At 36.5% G+C, this 15,679-nt stretch overlaps 1 non-coding gene across 1 annotated transcript; it reads right to left on the bottom strand.

Annotated features, from left to right (window-relative positions):
• Window positions 1–14,915: 14,915 nt before the first annotated feature.
• LOC115833387 lies at window positions 14,916–15,020 on the bottom strand. The gene has a single exon (XR_004028824.1). It is a non-coding gene; the product is annotated as a U6 spliceosomal RNA (small nuclear RNA).
• Window positions 15,021–15,679: the final 659 nt, after the last annotated feature.

Genomic DNA, 15,679 nt, shown 5'->3' with positions numbered 1-15,679 from the left:
CCAGTTTCAGGCCCTGGCTATTTCTTCCCTTTCTGATTTGTTTAATTAGTCTTGTGTTACAGAGCAAAATAAACATTTTACAGTCACTTTTCTGATTATCTTATTTCTGCCTTGTGACTTTATTTATCAAAAAAATTCAGTCTTTGTAGCTACCTTTGTCATATCATCAGTATCATTATGTCATTTATTTGTGTTTTATTAAAATTAATTCCTTAACTAGAGAAAATTTTCTTTTGTTCTTGTTTTTGTTCAAGATTGTCATTAGTCGATTGGTCTTTTTAAGTGATTTTGCATCATATAGATGGTCTGTTGCCTTCACTAAAAAATGAGTATATGCCTAGTTATCATATTACATTATTACTTTGTAAACTTTTTTCCTTTAGAAAATTAGATATTTCATGCTATGATCTCTTCAATGGTAGTGTTCTGGAGAATAAAACTGAGGTAAATTAAATTTCATTCTTTTATATAGCTAAGTAGTACTCCATTTTCTATATGTACCACATTTTCTTTATTCATTCATTTACACTTAGGTTGCTTCCAAATCTTGGCCATTGTGAACAGTGCTGCAACATGGGAGTGCAGATATCTCTTTGGTATGCTATTTGTATTGGATATATACCTAGCAGTGGGATTGCACAACTATATAATAACACTATTTTTAGTTATTTTCTTCTTATTTATTTATTTATTTATTCTATTTCCACAGGTTTTGGGGAACAGGTGGTATTTGGTTACATAAGTAAGTTCTTTAGTGCTGATTTGTGAGATTTTGGTGCACCCACCACCTGAGCAGTATATGTTGTACCCAATTTGAAGTCTTTTATCCCTCACCCCCCTCCCACACTTTCCCCAAGTCCCCAAAGTCCATGATATCATTCTAATGTCTTTGCATCTTCATCACTTAGGAAAACCACAGTTCTATGGGATAGAGGGAGGAGGAATGGGGTGTTTAATAGTAGTTACAGAGGTTCAGTTGTGAAAGATAAAAACGTTCTGGAGATGGATGGTGGTTACAGTTGTAAAAAACTGTGAATGTACTTAATGTCATAAAACTGTACACAGAAAAATGGTTATGATGGTATATTTTACAATATGTATATTTTACCACAATAAAAAATTAAATAGGTAAATCAAATGCATAGCACCTAGTGATAATTAAGAAGATGAAATGTATTAAAATATACAACCCAAGTAGGATTCAACCATGTATTTTTATTAGGCTAAAACTCAACTAGTTTCCTATGTTTAGGGAATATATATAGGTCTATAACACCTTTTGTGAGAGAACAAGTACAAATAAGCGATGAAGGACAGTAATTATATGAAGATTTGTTTGACAACTAAATACATGATGCACAATGCTCTCAAAAAATTTCATTCAAATATACTGCTAAAATTGTTCCTGAAAAAGAAATTTTGATTTGTTCATTATTCTATTAATATTGAGGGAAAGTTACAGAGCCTCTGCTTTCATGCAACTAAATTTTCCAATCACCTCATAATATGGTTTACTAGTCAGGCTTCTCCAGAGAAACAGAACCAATTGGTTGTATATTTAGAGAGAAAAATATATTTATTATAAGAAATTGGCTTATTAAATAATGGAAGCAGGGAAGTTCCAAGATCAACAGTCAGAAAGCTGAAGATGAGGAGAGCCAATGATGTAGTTCCAGTCTGAGCACAAAGGCCTAAAAACAATGAGAGACAGTGGAATAACTTCCAATCTGAGTCCAAAATTCTGATAGCTAGGAGAGCCAGTGGTGCAAGTTCTGGTTCAAAATCTGGTAGGCTTGAAACCCAAGAGCTGATTTTCAATTCTAATCAGAATGCAGGAAAAGACTAATTCCTAGCTCAAGCAGTCATAGGTGAAGAGTTTCTCTTGCTCAGTCTTTTGGTATTTAGGTCTTCAACTGACTGAATGAGGCCCCTCAATACTAGGGAAGGCATTCTGTTTTACTCAGGCTACCTATTCAAACGTCAGTCTCATCCAGAACACCCTGACAGCCACACTCAGAACAACGTTTGACCAAATATCTGGACACTCTGTGATCCAGTCAAGTTGACACCTCAAATCAGCCATCCCAAGTTGACCCCTTGTCAATTTGACACCTGTATATATCTCCTTAAACCATATGCAATTTCTAAATAAAGATAATAACAAGGTTATAATTCTGCCTAATATAATACAACTATACTGCATACAAGTGAAAATGCAACTAACCTCTTCCCCAGAAGAGGTAGTTTTTGAGTGATGTTTACTTTGAGTAATGTTTTCTCCTGTTCTTGATACCCCATAACTTAAACAATATAATTTAAAATTAACAATACTTAAATAATTTAAAGTCAATACATCTTATGTTACATGGTAAGGAAGTATAAGATAAGAATACAAAGATAGTTGCTTGATACATACATGCACAAACATAACAAAATAAAGAGGAAATACGCTTGACAGTTATGGTCCTCATTTCTATAGCTGGTCATGTGGTCATAGCTGGTATTTATAAAAACCCTCATCCACTACCCATTCTGCATTCCCTTTGCCTTCAGCATGCATCTCAGTAAGCAGTGATTTTTAACCAGTGGAGTGACCCAAACTTTCATTTCTGAAGTGTCTGAGCCATTAGTAGTCCTGCCTACATCAGGTTGCTCTAGCTTTCCATTGAGTTTAACCGCAGGGCATGATAATACTAAGAAATAACCTAAAGGAATTATTTCCTGTATTCTAGACATGTTTACTTCCATTGTGGAGTAATACTCCATTTCCCCTTGGTAGATGGCATTAGTTACCACAGCCAGTATAGCAATTTCCTCCTTTTCCTGTTGATTCAGAGGCACAAGGAGCTCAAGGTGACCTAGAAGCAGTCTTACTTTTCAATGAAATCATTGTTGTGTGAAAATATTCATCATTTTGGAACAAAGACATCTAGCCAACAGAGCATACCATTTCAGCTATATGAAGCAAAAATAAAAAATAAAAAATAAAAAATAAATTGCTAGTAGATCACTAGGGAGAGTAGCGAGTGGTGACACTCTCATTCCCACCTTTTGATTTCCGGATCCATCAATCTTGGGTATGAGAGAAACAGAATATATTGGACTCTGATGTATAACACATACAGCCTTCGGGAGAATTTTTCTTATGCCTTGTAAAGTATTCACACTGAACTGGTTCTGTGAGTCTTCAAAAGACCAAGTTGTCAAACCAGCTCCTTTAGAATTGTAGGAAGTATGGTAAGATTGATAAATTCCATGATCATGGGCCCATTTCTGCATTTTATTTACTGTGAAGTGAGTTCCTTGATGAGAAGTTCTACGTGAAATACTATCATAGTGGATAAGGCATTCTGTAAGTCTGTGGATGACAGTTTTGGCAGAAGTATTGTGTGAACAGAAGGCAAATCTGTATCCAGAGTGTCTATTACAATAAAAACAAAACATTATCATTTCCATGATAAGAGGAATGCAATATAATCAACCTGCCACCGGGTAGTTGGCTGATCACTTTGTGGAAGGGAGCTATATAGAGTATTCAGTATTGTTCTCTGCTACTAGCAGATTGTGCATTCAGCACTGCCAGAAGCCATAACAGTGGTGGCTAGGGAAAGGGGTTAATATCCACAGAATGGATTGTCCTATGTACTTGATTATTAAAATTATTTTCTGCTGTGGTAGCTGTTCGATTAGCATTTACATAGGACAAAAATATTTTCACTTTTTTTTTTTTTTTTTGCCCATTCAGAGATGTCTATCCACATGTTTCTTTCCCAAATTTTCCTGTCACTAATTTTTCAATCATGTTTTTTTCAAAGGTTTTAAACACTTGACCATGGGCAACTTCTTCATATAACTTACTCTTGCCCTCAGAACCTACTTTAGTTTGATCACATACATACCACTTCCATTTGATGATTAAGTGGCATTGTGCATACCCAACTTTATGGCTTGGTGAGTCAGACAACACACAGTTTATGATGGACATCTCAGAACATGGTAACTTGGTGCTCAGTTTCTACTAAGGCCCAGTAGCAGGCCAAATGCTGTCTCTGAAAAGGAGAGTAGTTACCTATGGATTATGGCAGGGCCTTACTCTGAAATCTTAAAGGCCTCTGTTGTGATTCACTTATGGTGGCCTGCCCAAGGCTTCAAACAGCATCCCTATCTCCCACTGACACCTCAAGCACCATTGGATCTGCTGGGTCATATGGAAGTGGCAGAGCAGCTCGCACAGCAGCCTGAACCTGTTTCAGAGCCTTCTGCTATTCTGGGCCCCACACGAATTAAGAATTCTTCGTGCCACTTGGCAGAAAGGCCAGATTAACACACCCAAATGAATAGTATGAGAGGCCCACTAGGCATTGCACCCCTTTTATTGGTATAGTAGGAACTAGATGAAACAACTTTTTCCTTCACCTTTGAAGGGGTATCTGAACATGCCCCACACCACTGGACCCCTAGAAACTTCATGGACATAGATGGACCCTAAATTTTAGTTGGATATATTTTTTTACCTCCTGTCATGCAAATGTCTCACCAATAAGTCTAAAGTAGTTACTGCTTCTTGCTTACCACGTCCAATCAGCATAATGTCATCAATGTAACAAGTGAGTTGATGTAATACTTATGGAAGAGAAAGGTGAAAAATATCCCTGCAAGGTCATAATGGCAAAGGATGGAGAGTTGATATATTTTTGAAGTAGGACAGTGAAGATGTACTGCTGGCTGTGCCAGGTGAAAGCAAAACACTTTGGTGGTCTTTACTAACAGGTATCAAGAAGAAAGCATTTTTCAGATCAGTAGCTACATACCAAATATCAGAGGATGTGTTAATTTGCTCAAGCAACAAAACCACATGGGCACAACAACTACAATTGGACTTACCATCTCGTTAAACTTACTGTAATCCACTGTCCTTCTCCAAGATCTATCTGTGTTCTGCACAAGCCAAATAGAAGAGTTGAATAGGGATGTAATGGGAATCATGGCACCTGCATTATTCAAGTCCCCCATGGTGGCACCAATCTCACAATCTTTCCAGGAATGTGATATTCCATGGGGTTTAATGTTTTACTAGATAGAGCTAATAATATTGGCTTCCACTTGCCTTTACCGCCATAAGTGCCTTCACAAATCAGATTAAAGAAGAAATGTGGGAACTCTGCCACATGCTAAGCATGTGTATTCCAATTATGGATTTTGGAAATGAGTAATATTCACAGAATATGTTGGGTTATTAGAAGAGCTGACTTTTTAGTTTGAGTCCAAATGTGAGGAAATATCAATGTGCCATCTCAGGCAGTCAGGCAAGGGGAGTTTCCTTTTACTTGACCTTCTTGTTCTATTTAGGTCCTTGAGTGATTGGATGAGGATGAGACTTGCATCCATTAGAGAGGGCTATCTGCTTCACTTAGTCTACCAATTAAAATTTTAGTGTCATCCAGAAACCTTTTCACAAGCACACTCAGAATAATGTTTGACAAACATCTGGGCATTCCATGGCCCAGTCAAGTTGATATATAAAATTAAGTATTTCAAATCTTGATTTTAGGAATCAATTACTCACAGTTGCTCTTTCCTGTTGCTGTGCATTTAGGCTGTTTACTTATTATAACCTTAACTTTCTTCAGAAAATGAACAAGAAGAAGGAATGAAGTTAAATTCAAGTCATTTACCTTACTAAGTTATTAATGTCAGAAAAAGGCAATTATAGGCTATCTCTTGCGCATCCTATTTGAAATATAGCATACTTACAGAAGTGTAAGTACCCTTTGAAATCATGTGGTCCAACCTCCCATCCAATGCAGGCCAAAGTAAAACAAATCACACCTCAAAATTTGTCACATCTTATTTTGTTTTTATCTTAGGCTGGTGATATTTTATGTAGTATTGTTCTTATACTGAATCAGTTAAACCTTCACATTGGAGTTGGACTGCTAGCTCTGAAATTACTAGCTTAATATGTTCCAATCAGAAATGGGACATAGACATGTTGACACTTCTTTTTGGACATTTACTTCCTCCCATCTCTCTATCAAGATCTATTTGTGTACTACTCATTTTTACTTACCCCATATGTAAAAATGTACAATGCTTACAGACCTACATTTTCAAATATGTGATTTGACTAGCTATTCAAATTTTAACCAGTTGTGTTGGTATTTTTTAGACATCTCCAAAGTTAAATTAAAAAATAAAATAGAAGTCTGTGAAGGAAACTACATGCTTAACCGGAACTTTCTCATGTGAGCAGTCTTTTGTTGGCATTCCAATCACCTAAATTTGTTGTTTGCAGAACTAGAAAGTTTACTTTATCAGTCTACTAAAAGCTGTTTTTGTTTCAAGGATGATGAAAATGGAAATGATGATTGACATTAACTGAACTTATAAAAATCAATGTATATAACAGAATGTTGATTTACTAATTTACATTTGTGAAAATTTTTTTCAGTAATCAGATTACCATATTAAGGACACAAAAATCTCAGAACCAGGGTTAAGCAGGCAACTGAGTTAGTAATCAAAAGACAAATTAATGATTATAAGATCAGAGCAAAGCGTATTACCCTTGGGAGGCAATTTATCCACATTTTGAATATTATTATTACTAATCTGAGCCACAATAGAATGAGTCTCCCTAAACTTTAGAACTGTAGAGATAAAGGGTCATTTCATTTAAAAAGTTATGATTAAAATCTAATATATGTTTTTCAGTTTCCCTTGCCTAAACCTTAACACCCTTCTGTTATCAAACATCTTTAAGAGATGTGATGATATGATTAATTAGAGTATAGCATTCTTTATTTATATTCTAGTTTACTCTCAGTACTACTAATAATATTTCTTCATCTATTGGAGTAAAGTCCTTTCCATAGCTTCTTAAAACACATGTTTAAAATGATCTCAGTTATATTGGTAAGGCAGAAACTTAAAGGTCTTATTTTTCTTTCTAATCAATACCAAGACCAGTGTGCAGTTCCCAGTAAGTACTCAACAAATTTTTTCAATAAATATTTTTGAATTATATTCTGAATACTGTTCTCAGAGGTAGACATTAGCTCTATTTCTATACACTGATATTAACATTTGACTGAATATATTATTAGAATATGCTTTGAAAGGATAAAACATATTTCAATTCATGTTTATGAGCTAATTTTGCAGTTCTCTATCATCAGCTGACTGTGTGATGTATTCCCCTCTGATTGATATTGTATTATACTGGGAAGATTATTTTTGAAATTCTACAATGTTTACATTTAAAATTTTACAAATATTTATAAATATCAAGAAGTGAAGTATTTCAGAGTCAAAGTAATTTATGAAATGAAAAAAATTAGTAAGTATTACAAAAAGCCCAAATTGTTCAGTGTAATATTTTTTTCTATTCCATCTGAGTTCACAGTGGAATGGGAAAAATAGGAAGTGACAATAAGAATTTGAGTCATTTTGTCAAATATATATTCATTTTAAATGTAGTACTCTGAAGTGTCAGCTAACTTTCTTTGTTTTTTAATACAGCATATAATTTCCCTAGTGTTTTGCAAAAACAAAAACAAAAAAAACCACCTTCCAGTAAACATAAAAATCTTGTATCTATTTTTAAATGTTTAACAGTTTACTGATACATAATTCACATATTATACAATATATTCATTTTAAGTGTATAATCTGATGTTTTTTAGTATATTCACAGGGTTGTGCAAACATCAACACAATCTAACATTAAAACATTTCCATTATCCCATTAACACAGGAGTTATGAAGAAATTACTTAGGCAGATAGTGTGGGTACAAAAGGCCTCAGTAAGGTTTTCCTTTTAATGAAAAGCAGCTTCAAATTATTTTCCTTTCCAACAAAGAGCAGCCTGTAAAATCGAGATGCAGACATAGATGCTGGCAGTTGTGCCAATCATGTTCAAGATGGCAGCTTCATCTTCCATTCTCTTTGTCAGCCAGGTATACAGTAAGGAGCAGACAAGAAGGCACCAGCCAAGAGGAAAGTTTATTTGCATAATAAGATTAGGGTGGGGCAGCCAGCCTTCCCAGCACATCATGTAAATGTCATACCTGATCAAGTCAATCTGTGAGCCCTGTGTAAATCAGACACTGCCTCCTCAAGCCTGCCTAGAAAATCTGGTGCATCTGCTGCTGGCCAGTCTTTCCTCTCAAAAGTCTCCCCTCTATCACTAGAGAGAGAGCTCTTTTTGTTTCTCTTTCCTTCTCTTTATTTTGCCTATTAAACTTCCATTCCTAAACTCCTTGGGTCTGTTTGTGTCCTAAATTTTCCTGGTGTGAAACAACAAACCCTGAGTATTTACCCCAGACAATGTGGCTGTTTCATACTGGGGGCTCCTCCAGGATACCAAGGTACAACATTCACCAAAACGGTCAGTAGAGGAGTGGACTCCAACTCTGTCCTTTCGTTTCAAGGCTCTTGGCCTCCATTTTAGAACCAGATCAAATCAACAACAGGCATCTGTCAGCCAGTTAAAAACACAGTGAGCCTGGCTGCCATTTTTAAAGGCTCAGATGAGAGAATTACTGGGGAGAACATGGAGAATCCTTCAGTGCCCATGGGTTGCTGGGCATGTTGGCCATGTTTGAACCAGCTTCCTTTCATGGAGGATGTAGCCATCATGTGGGGCTGGAAGAGGTTCTGAAGAAACTGAGGATTTCTGGCTGGGGCTATTCCCTGGTGTTATTCAAAGACTTGTAGACTAACCCCAGCGTCTGACCACCTGATGGCGTGTTGGCAACAGGATCTCCAACTGCTCTATTGTAATTTCCTCATTTCCTATTTATGATCCTTAATAATTGAGTGAGTTACACTCCTGTGAACAAAATTTGGAGCATGTTTGTTTCTGCCTGGTTTCTCTGAAATTTGGAAACTATCTGTGAGTATTCTCAACTTATGGCAATATTCTTGTTTGCATCAATGCAAAAAGAATCCATTTTTCTTTTGCAACAGGACACTATTAGCAAAAAACTGGTTATTTTACCAAGGTTTTGACTGGAAAGGTGTGTTTCCCTTTAAGGAATCAAACTTGATGTGCAGAGCCAATAAAAGCCCCTTGGAAATCACTGGCCTCAAACTTGTCTACACAGTCCCCATACAGGGTTGCTGACCTGTGGTCAGTAAATAAAGAATTTCACTTTCTAACAGGTCCAGGAGCTCCCAGTTTATCTTGGGACCTGAAGAAAAAAAGATCAATAAACTCACAGGTATTTCAGGATACAAACCCATGGCTGGGCTCGACTTTAAAAGGTCTTATCTAATACTCTTTGTGGAACAGAGTTCCATCAAAGCCAATCCAAAAGTTCTATGTAGAAATAATTAATCTTTCTACACTTATGCAAATAATCAGGCCAAGTATAAGACTAAACTTTATTCTACCAGCAACACAATCCTATCATAATTTGTTTTTACCAAAAATGAGGACTGAAGAGAGAAATTTTGCTCCAAAGCTTATCATACATTTGTCATTAAATTCTAGTCTCACTGGTTGTTTTTTAAGCTTTTGCCTACATTTTAGACTAACCCTGCTTATTCTTGTGAATCAAATGGTGATCTCTTGCACCTTGGAAAAAACAAAAAGGGATGGGTAATGTAAAAATCTGGATCAATATGTTAGTTCTGGGCAATTATCCTGCAAATTCTGCCAGGTAATGAAAGTGATTAGGGTGCCCATAACCCAGAACTTTCTTTGTTTGGAAAAATAAAACCAAGAAATTTTATAGACCCTCAAAAGAAAAATTCTATATCTTGGCAAGTAAAATTTTAGATGGAAATAATCTACTACATTACCCTTGAAGGAATTGCTGTACTCACTCTACTATTTGTAGTAGAGCTATACATGGTAGCACCTTCTAACTGAAATATTGGACAGAGGTTCTATTGGTGTAGTATTTTGCTTAATTATTATCCTTATGGCAGGGATAATAGTTACCAGCAAAAAGGAGTCATAAAAATTTTACTATCACTGGGTCTGCTAAAACTTCTTACGGGATTTGGTAATATATCACACCCTGGCTATGCAAAGAAGGTTATAAAGGGAAGAGATTTTATATAAGAAGGGATCTTGTATGGTAAATACTTGTCTTAGAATAGTTGTTTGTTAAAAAGAGGGATGTTTAGGACAAGTTAGAAAGTTTAAGGATGTCATAGATGGATGATGAAAGACATGATAGGGTTATAAGAATGGAAAATACTTGTCCTAAAAAGAATAGTTGGTTGTTTAAAAAGAAGATCTTTAGGACAAGTCAGAAAGTTTAAGCATGTCTTACATGAGCTGTAGAAGTCATAGAGGGATTAATCATTGCAGGAAAGATTTAGCCAAGGTTAACACTAAAGTTACTCTAACCACCCAAATCTAATGCCACTTATTTTAAAAGGAATCTTACTTTTATATTAACATTTCAGCAACATCTGGTGAAGGCAAACCAGTATTACAACACATTGAAGTTGCTGATGGCAATCAAACTTCAAATGATGCTGCAGACAGAACCACGTATGGACACGCCTTTCTTCCAAGGACCCCTAGATAGACCCCAGGAAGAACCCTAGCTGCTGTTCCCCACACAATGCCTTTTTTCAGCAAGAAGTAGCCAGAAAGAGTCTTCATCCAACATTCCTTAACAGCAGTTAGGGTTACCACTCCAGAAGGGGGAAAGATACTGGAGTTAACAAGAAATTACCTAGGCAGATAGCGAGAATACAGAAGTCATCAGTAAGGTTTTTCTTTTAATGAAAAGCAGCCCCAAATTATTTTTCTTTCTAACAAACAGCAGCCTGTAACATTGAGCTGCAGACATACATGCCGGCAGTTGTGCTAATCATGTTCAAGATGGTGGCTCCATCTTCCCTTCTCTTTGTCAGCCACGTGTAGAGTAAGCAGCACACAAGATGGTGCCAGACAGGGGGAAAGTTTGTTTGCATAATAAGATTAGCCTTTTCCGTGCGCTATGTAAACGTCATACCTGATCGAATCATCCTATAAGCCCTGTGTAAATGAGACACCACCTCTGCAAGCCTGACTATTAAATAATCTGGCGCATCCGCTACCAGCCAGTCTTTCCTATCAGAAGTCCCCTCTCTCACACTAGAGAGAGAGCTGTTTTCCTTTCTCTTTCTTTTGCCTATTAAACCTCCACTCCTAAACTCCTCCTGTGTGTTGGTGTTCTGAATTTTCCTGGCATGAGACTGACAAACCCTGGGTATTTACCCCAAAAAACGTATCTGCTTCACCATTAGCAGTTGCAATCCACTCAGTCCTCTTCCAGCCTGATGGAACATTACTCTACATCCTGTCTTGGTAAATTTTTCCATTCTGGACTTTTCATATAAAAGTAACCATATAATATGCTATTTTTTGTGACCAGCTTCGTTCTCTTAGCATAATGCTTTCAAGGTTTATCCACATTGTTACTCGAATGACTATTTCTTTTTTTTTTTGAGAGAAAGAAGTCTTGCTCTCTCCCCCAGGCTGGAGTGCAATGGCGTTATCTTGGCTCACTGCAAGCTCCGCCTCCCGGGTTCACACCATTCTGCCTCAGCCTCCCGAGTAGCTGGGACTACAGGCGCCTGCCACCACGCCCAGCTAATTTTTTTTTTTGTATTTTTAGTAGAGATGGGGTTTCACCCTGTTAGCCAGGATGGTCTCCATCTCCTGACCTCATGATCCGCCCACCTCGGCCTCCCAAAGTGCTGGGATTACAGGCGTGAGCCACTGCGCCCGGCCTCGAATGACTATTTCATTGCTTCTAATGGTGGAATAATATTTCATTATATGAATATACTACAACTTGTTTATTCATTTATCAGTTGATAGATATTTGAATTGTTCTGACTTTCTTGATATTATAATACTGCTATGAACATTTGTATAAAAGTTTTGGTGTAGATGCATGTTTTAATTTTTCTTGGGAATATACATTAACAAGTTCATTTTAATATTATTTAAATTGTTAAATGAAATATCAAATGAAATACTTATTTCTGAAATTACACTTGCTCCCATGAACATTCCAAGTATTCTTATGTGTCTTCTTGAATGATGGTATGTTCTTCCTGGTTTTAAAGTAACTCTTCTAGAATCTAAAGTCAATCACTACAATCACTACATTAAGCAAAAAGAAGTCAAGAAGTTAGTTAAGAACATGCTTTGTCTGATACATCTTTTATCTATTCATTTGCTTATACGTGTAACCATTCTTTCAACGTATAGTTATTGAGTGCCCAATCTGTGTCAGGCATGTGCCTGACACTTCTTCTGCATTCACAGGTACATAGTGATCTCAACCATTAATTATGGACATTAATAATAAAGAATGATATTTTCATCTCAATATATTAAGTTGATTCTATGATACAATTAAATTTAATGCAAGGGAAAGATAGCAATACATTTCTATTAAAAATATAAAAGACTACACTTTTAGTAACTTTTAATCTACTATCATGATTTAGTATTCACTTATTCAAAATACGAAAAAGGAAGTACTTAAGACATTTAGCAAAATGCGAATAAAGAGGTGAGGCTTTCCATTTTAACCTATAGATTTGTATGATATAATGTGACATTTTTATTGGAGTAGGACATTTTAGGTACTTAAAAATGATAACATGCCATATTGAATCCAATGAGGCAGCAAATCTATTTGTATACAAAACATTTTGTATATAATGTTTTCTAATGGCATGAAAGGTTTTATTCTAGTCAAATGAGCCCTCTCCTTTAGGAAAGGAGAGGGAGAGTGTAATGGTCCATACTGGCTCCTGTTTATTTGTTTGGTTCACTTTTCTTTCCAAGAATAATTTTGAAACATTTGACTTTTTTGTTTTTGAGACAGTGTCCCACTCTGTTGTCCTGGCTAGAGTACAGTGGCATGATCATATCTCATTGCAGCCCTTACCTCCCACCTCAAGTGATCCTCCTGCTTCAATCTTTGTCGTAGATGAGACCACAGGTATGCACCACCATGCCCGGCTATTTTTTTTACTTTTGTAGAGACATGGTCTCTCTATGTTGCCTAGCTGGTCTCAAACTCTAGGACTCAAATGATTCTCCCACTTCAGCCTCCCAAAGTACTGGGATTACAGGTGTGAGATACGGTACCAGCCACATTTGATTATTTATTTGCTCGTTTAACTAGAATAAAACCTTTCATGCCAGTTCAAATTGAGTAGTGGTAAAAGGAATCAGAAAGAAGATTAACTTGAAAGAGTCTTTTTATAAATTACAAAAATATGAGTGCAGTACTCATATAATATATGGCCCCAAATGGACCTTAATTGCCAGTACTTTACTTTTTATTTTTGTATCTCAGGCCAAGCCAAGTTGAATGTATAGAAACATCTGCACAGAAAGAGAGACCCAAACAGAAACCAAAATTAAACTGTAACACTTTTGACCCTATTAATGGCATAAAGTAAGGAAATCTAGCTCCTCAAACCAATATATGGGGTCAGCAATCATTGTGCCACAAAGTTTAACAATACTTGTAGAGACTATGAAGCCATTTGTTTCATGTCCTCTACTGAAATCGAGATTTATTGACTTTTTTGTAGTGAGTAATGCAGAGTATTAAAAATGTTTTATTTTAGTTATTTTAAATATTAAGAAAATTTTTACCTCCAGATAGAAGTGAGAGCCAACAAAGCATGTACATTTTTCTTACACTTTTGACAACTAAAAAGTATAGGTTACTTTTATCTGTATGTATAATGCCATTTGTTTTAGCTTTATGTAACTTTAGGAGTAACCACAAAGAAGTTGAACATAAGAGAGGAGCCAAACCAACTTCCTACATACTCAGAAACAAATGTTTCAAAAAAAAAAATTGGATAATCAGAATGACATAACAATTTTGGTATAAGCTTTTTCTAGTCATAGCATACATTCCATTAATTTATTTACTTAGGAAATATTGAACATCTCTATGCTGGGCAAGATGCTAGGGCCAGGGGATGGTAAAGCATGACAAACAAGCTCTGCTACTATGGAGTTTACAATCTAGAGGAAAAGAGAATGGCTATACGAAATTAAGGTGATTATTATGAAGGAGAAATGTAAGATGCATTGGGAATATACGATATTAGGTTTATCTGTGGAAATAACTTACATAGGCATGTGAAAAACAAGATACACTGGACAATTGATAGGATGCTTTCATTCAGTCTTGCAATGTGGAGAACAATAAGGAACATCTCAGAGAAAACAAAGGGAGGGGGCTTGAGGATTTTACAGGCAACTAAACTAAGGAGTTATCAAGGAGGGATAGAGATGGGTCTTTATCAGAATATGAGTGCAGAGTGATCCTTTCCACTAGTCTTTTTTTTTTTTTGAGATGGAATCTCACTCTGCTGTGCAGGCTTGAGTGCAGTGGTTGGAGGAGTTCACTGCAACCTCTGCCTCCCAGGTTCAAGCAATTCTCCTGCCTCAGCCTCCCAAGTAGCTGGAATTACAGGTGCCCACCACTGCACCCAGCTAAATTTTGTATTTTTAGTAGTGATGGAGTTTCACCATGTTGGTCAGACTGGTCTTGAACTCCTGACCTTAGGCAATCCGTCTGCCACAGCCTCCCAAAGTGTTGAGATTACAGGCGTGAGCCACCGCGTCCGGCCCCATTAGTCATTTTTCAAAACGCAGAATGGTGGGAGAATTTCTCAAACATTGAAGGTTTACATGAACACAGAGCAAAGACAAAGGATAACATTGTCAGTTTCTCCTCTTGTTCAAAACAAATGGATACCATTGCTAACTGAAACACTCAGAAATAAGCATAAATCTCTTCAGTGGGTGAAAGCAGGCTCTAGGAAATTTTCTCAAGGACTTTTTTGGCATTATTTCTGCAAGATTTGCTGAGCCATTTGTTGAAAAGTAGTGACAAACTTCAACTGTCTTTTTTTTTTTTTTAATATGGAATGCTTCACGAATTTGCATGTCATCCTTGCAGGGGCCATACTAATCATCTCTGTATTGTTACAATTTTAGTATACGTGCTGCCGAAGTGAGCACTCAATTGTCTTATGTTTCTAGAGATAAGGCATCTTAAAACAGGAATGCCTAAAACTTTTAAAAGAGACTATTAGTATAACAGTTTGTATTAAATGAAGCCAGGAATAAACTCTGAGGTTCCTAGTCCAGTGGATTCCAAGAGCTTGGTGGGAGAAAATATTTCAGTTATGCCTCATTGCTCATTGAGCTTACTGAAGCTCTCCAGTTAGGATATTGATATTCTTGATGATGTTGTTCATAGTCTTGGTTACCTGTACTATGAGGGCATTCATAACCTGAGCATTTCACCAAACTTCCACAGTGGAAGTGGTCCACATAACATCTTCTCCAGGGAGAATTCTGGCACATGCATATTCTTCTTGCGTGGTGATTCCTTAGAAGCGTACAACAAGTCTTGGACTTAAGCTTGAAGAGCTTCTTTAGATCCTGAAGTGGAGGTAGAGGATAAAGCCAGCAAGCCAGCAGCAAAGCAACCTAAATTTGGTTGGGATTTGAATGGTCATATTTTAGTTTTTGGTGACCCTGAGTAGGGCAGAAGAGAGAATTAAAAATATTTGTATTAGGAGGATTGTAACCAGATATTGAAGAAATTGGAAAAATTGAAAATTTGGGAAGAATTGACAATTTGGGCAAGTTAACATCATCCTGTCCAATTTTCA

This window comes from Nomascus leucogenys, chromosome X (genome assembly GCF_006542625.1).
Source record: "Nomascus leucogenys isolate Asia chromosome X, Asia_NLE_v1, whole genome shotgun sequence".
NCBI lineage: Eukaryota > Metazoa > Chordata > Mammalia > Primates > Hylobatidae > Nomascus > Nomascus leucogenys.
This window is presented reverse-complemented; position numbering and strand designations above follow the sequence as displayed.